The following is a 5,555-nucleotide window of genomic DNA, read 5'->3' on the forward strand; positions in this document are numbered from 1 at the left end:
CCAAACAACCCCGTAGTATTCCCAGGAAATGATACAGCTCTGCGGGATGGTTTAAATTAGACCTGTTGAAGGGCTCTCTCTCTCCTACACTCCACGGGAATTTCCTGTGCCTGCTGCCTTCAGGGAATATTGTCTAGTAGGGAAGTCCTGGCCGTGCTTTATCTGTCCTGCTTTATCTGTCCTACCCCACCCTGTCACTCCGGGGAGGGGATCTGCCGGGAAAGGACTTTGCTGGCGTCCCAGGGGGGATTCCGGTGTTTAAATATCGGTGATTAGTGCCATTCGAAATGCCCTAGGGTATCCGCCTCGATTCCCAGCAGCTGCTTCGGGAGGGTGGAGGTTTTTTGGCAGCTGCTCTGCTGAATCTGCCCTCCTGGGGTATCCCAGCTCTCTAAAGCTGCTGGGACACGGGGCCCCCGCAGAGCTCCTGGTGCAGAGTGCCCGGGAGGCTCCCTCCAGCCAATTTCATCGAGGTGCTCAGGATCCAGGAGCTAAGCAGGGGAAGGATGTTATAGATGGATAATGAGATGATTGGGTCTCGCAATGAAGGGATGACTATTGTGTGAATGTTAAGAAAAGCTTTAGTTATGTACAGTTATGTTATTGTAGTTTAGATGTCCTCTGTTCTCCCCATGGTTTCCTTTCCCCCCCTGTATTGTGACCATCAGACAGCCTGGGTTGTCTAGGACAGGTACAAGAAGGTGTGCACATGTGCCCCTTGCATGGGGCAGTGGGGAATGGAAAAGCTTGGTGCCTAGGGGGGAGGCAACACCTGACCTCCAATCCAGTTACAAGAAAGCAGTTTCCACTGATAGATGGCAAAGAAGAGCTGACTGACAGACTTTGGGAGGGGCCAGGGCAACCCCAGGGGTATAACAGACTGAGCATCCATCTTGAAGATGAACTGGCCACACGTGGTGTCCACGAGGGCAGCTCCGTGTGCTGTAACTTTTTCCTTATGTAGTCCTTTTGTTGTATTTTTGTCAAGGTTCAATAAACCTCTTTAAATTTTCAAAGTGGGCAGTTGTTTCTCACAGGGGTGTCCTGGCTCTGGGCAGCCAAGGGCTCTGCAGCATCCTTGTGCCAAGGGCAGAACGGGCACAGCAATGGGAAAACTGGGAGAGCCTTAGGATGTCCGGGGACAGTGTGGAAGGAAAATGAGCCTCAGGCACGGAGCAGATCCCACACCTTCAGCTTGTTAAAAACAGGTTAAAAAACTGTTGTAAAATAGTTGGTAGTTGTTAAGCATGCACTAGTTCGGTTATTATATTGTAAAAGGGGCTAAAAGGGTAGTTATAAGAAATGTGGTACTCAAAGTAGCATATTACACCTAAGAAAAGTGCACCACCCCGCAAGGGAAACAGCCTGGACAGAGATGTAATGGGCCAAGTGCCTTAAAGCTTCATGCAAATGAAGAATCCAGAAAGAAACCATCCAAAGGGACAAAAAACAGGATAAAAAGGGGCTTCTGACCCAGGGAAGCTGTGCTGTTCCACCTGGAACATCGGGACATGGCTGCTGAGGCAGCCCCAGTGCCGGCGCTGCAGCATCCTCTGCGGGATCGCTCCTGCTTTGGGCCTTTTTATTACAATAAATGCTGAAATCGCTTTAGTACCAGGAGCCTGGTCCCGTTTTCATCAAGCTGAGCCCTGGTTACTGCAAGGCAGGGCTGGTAAATGCTGCTGCCTGTGTGAGCCAGAGCCATGAGCAAACCACGCAGCTCCTGCAGGAAATCACAGCACCTCATCGTCCTCTGGTTAGATTCATGTCAGTGGGGACAACTGACAGGCCCCGATGTTTTTCCTCCCTGTGCCCTGTGGAACAGGACAGCAAAAACTGAAAATACGGCATAAAATATGTTTTCCCCCAATGAGATGTTTTTAAAGTAAAAATATAAAATGTGATAGAAATCTTCCAATAAAATGAAAAATGACAACACCCTGTCGGGAAAAGATGCAGGCATTTACTTTTCTGGCGTATTCAAATTTGGGATCTCTTTACTTTAGGGTGTATTTTTCCTCTCCTGACACCTATGAGGAACTGTCTAATTATCCCCAATGAGCTCAGGCCCCATCCTGAACAACTGACTACCCCAAACTTTACCTGCACAGGAGAGTTTTGCCAGATGCCCCAGCACAGGAACAGAGATGGCACCACTATTGTGGTATAGCTGCCTTCCCCAATGCTGCTCATTTCTTTCCCAAGTTCAGCTACAAAAAACAAAAAACAAACAAACAAAAAAAAAAAAGCATGTTAGTGTAGCTGCCCTGTGTTAGGATCTCAGAGTGCACCCAGGAAAGCTTTCCCACAAGCACAAGGATGGAGGTGAATTCCCTGCAGTCGTTTATCCTGGACAGAGCTGTCTGGGTTTCAGCACTGACTCCTGTGGGAAGAAAGGAACAAGGAGAGTGCTGCTGAGTGACTTGGGAGACCAGCATCAGAGTGGACATCACATAACAAGGAGTAGAAAGGAATGTTTGCAAGGTTTCCTACAGTCTCTAGGACAGCTGGGAGTTCAAACCCCTCCCTTTGTGCCCCTCCCGTGGCTCTGCTCCCCAGAGCAGGGTTTGAACTCCTCAGGCTCACCTTCCTGCCCTGTCCCAGGGAGCCAGGCCACCCCTTCAGGTGTTTCTGAGACAAACTCAGGCTAGGAAGGGTTATGAGGCACACCTCAAAATCTGCTTTGCTGCCCTGGACAGAGCAATCCATTGGTGGGGAAGGATGTGAATTGGTCACAGTCCCCTCAAGTCCAAGGTAATCTTTAGGCTCCCAGCCCCAGGGAGAGCAAAGTTTCCTCTCTGCAAAGCAGAGGGCTCACCAAGCATTGCCAAAGTAAAACTGACACCAGTAATCTTCAGGGCATGCAGTGAAAACTGGTGTCTGGGTAAAGTTTGTGAAACACAGGAGACTGCAGGGGAAAGAGCCCCTGGGGAGAAAATGCACATTTAAGAGCAGGGCTTGCCCAGAAGCAGGGATCCTGGCAGGGAAAAGCAGCAGATTGCCTCTTACCACCAAAGGTTACACAGGCAGCTGGACACATTTATTTACCTGGATGAAACAAGAGAGAAACCATAGGAGCTGACCTGGAGAACATGCATCAAGAAGTGCTGCAGTCCTTTATTCAGTGCAGCTGTTTTACACCCCAGTAATTTAATATACTCTTTTTGGTAACCACCAGAGCATCGTGTAGCTGGTGCTGACACTGATAGGGACCCAAAGAGAAGGGAAAACCAGCAGGACACAGGGATGAGGGCTTCCTGGGGGCTTCCTGGGGGCTTTCTGAGGGTTTTCTGGGGGCTTCCTGAGGACTCAGCCTCCAGATTCAGAGCAGAGATGAGCAATACTCTTCTTTTAGCATTTAGGGCACCAGCACAGAGATGCAGCTGGGAGTTGTCCTGTAAAACCAAATGAGGGATGCTGCTGCCTCCATTTGGCGCAGATTATTTATCAGTTTCCTGAGCACACTCCTTTTCACTGGGTACAGGATCTGCCCTTGGAGCTTACACAGGTATGAAAGGGGAGGCTAAAAAAAGCAGCCTGACAGGCTGAGAGTGCAGGTTTGAGGGAAAAGTTAAGTGAGCCTGATAAACCAGCCCATCACATTGGTCACAAAAACTGCACAACACTGGATCCTGTGAATTCTTTAACTTGTGTGTAACAGTGTGATGGCATTCCACACTGAGCTGAGCCACCCAGCCACACGGCCCTTTCATCTGCCTCCCCTCATCCCAGCAGCTGCCTGGAGCACTCAAACCATTCCTTCCCTGGGCCTGGTGGATGCTGCCAAGTGTTCCAGGGGCTGGCAGAGGTGCCAGGTGTCCCTGCTGTCACAGTGTGTGTCCCCCCTGCTCCTCAAGGCACAGCTGGGGTGACAGCCTGAACGTGGCTGGTTCCTAGGGATGCTGCAGGTGCAGCTTTGTATCACAGTGTCAAACCACAGGTTCTTTAATGTTGAGTTTCATTGGAGCCTGGAGATCCAGGCCCTCCTGCAGGAGCAGCAGCACGTTGGGAGGTGAATCCCTTCTCAGAAAAGCTGCCAAACTTCTTGGATTGCTGTCCAGTTATAACTTTTCCAGTATCACTCTGCCCTCTCTGCCGTACCATAAAATAAGTTATTCTGCATTCCTGCACTTTGGAAGCTTCCCCAATCCTTGCTGCACCCCCCACAAGTGGGCATCTCTGTAATTTCCAAGAAGCCATTGAGCAGACTGGTCTGCAAGGGGAATGGAGTGGGGTGGATGAGGGAGCTCTCACAGTCCCAGCCTCACAATGCCCACAGCAGAGGCTGCCCACCCTCCATCCCTGGGCCAGCACCTCCCATCACCCTTCCTTTGGGCCTGTCACCCTGCCCCTGCCTCCTGTCCCCTGCCTCCTGCACTTCACTGACCTCCCCACAGAGATCTGTCCCTTCTCCAGTGCTCTGATAGTCAGGCCGTGCTCTCCTTGTTTCCTCCCAGTGTTTTTTGTCCTCCTGCAATGTAAATTAATGTGGGATATGCCTTGGCCTCTCTCCTTTGGGAATATTAAGGAAAACAGTTAATTATATTTTTTTCCATTTACCAGTGGCCAGCTCACATCAATAAATTATCCTTACCATGTCATGCAAGTAAATTTGCTGTCTCCTCTTGAGACCTTTTCCCTTGCATGCCTGAAGAGTTTCATATTTACCTTGATCTCTTGCACAATATTTCTTTCATTATTTATTTTTCTTTTGTGTGTTTGTCTATGTGTGTGCACACGTGCGTGTTACTTCTTTCACTCTCTCCCCTCTGCCCTGTAACACCTCCCTCCCTTCTCTGGGGTGATGTTTTACACTTCACACATGCTCTCCCTTATCCTTGATTACTTTCTGTCCTTCCATCCTCATTCTGCTTTAAGTCCCTTTATTTATTCCTGTGTGGCATATAAAACCTGTGGACAGGCTGGGATTTGTGTGCCACTGCCTCTCATCCTCTGCCAGCCCACTTCATGCCCTTTCTCTCCTCCACCACATGTGGTTCAAACTCACCCATACTCCTTGTTTTTTCCTGTGCAGTTGCACTAGAAGCAGATTTCTCCATCTCTCCCTGTTTGGGAGCTGCTTCCACCTCACTTTAGGATTCAGTGGAACCACAGGCTCTGCCTGTCTCCATGTGAGAGCTCCAAACAGCCTCAACCAGCACCAGGAGCAGCTGGCTGGCCCCAAACTCAGCCCCCAGTGAGGTAGGGGTGCCTGGCTGTGGGTGGCTCGGAGCCACGCTGAGGCTGGAGGGGCTGGACAGGAGCTGGAAGGGATCAAGTGGAGCTGAGCCCCTGCAGAGCTCTCCCAGTGCCCAGGAAAGGGTTAAACCTCAAGGAGTGCCCCAGGGGCTGTGGCAGCAGAGAAACCCAGGAAAGGGCAAAGTCCTGAATCTGCTTTTTCCTCTGGAGATCCCCAGGGCCGGGTTTATCTCAGCCAAGCCAGCCAGGAGATTGTTTAAGACATCCTTTAATGTGCCCCAAGAGTTAGGGTGGGCCTCTGATTGGAATCACCAGTGCCATATACCATTGTCCTAATGCCCCTTATCTCAGTTATT

This window comes from Passer domesticus, chromosome 2 (genome assembly GCF_036417665.1).
Source record: "Passer domesticus isolate bPasDom1 chromosome 2, bPasDom1.hap1, whole genome shotgun sequence".
NCBI classification, from domain to species: Eukaryota; Metazoa; Chordata; class Aves; order Passeriformes; family Passeridae; genus Passer; species Passer domesticus.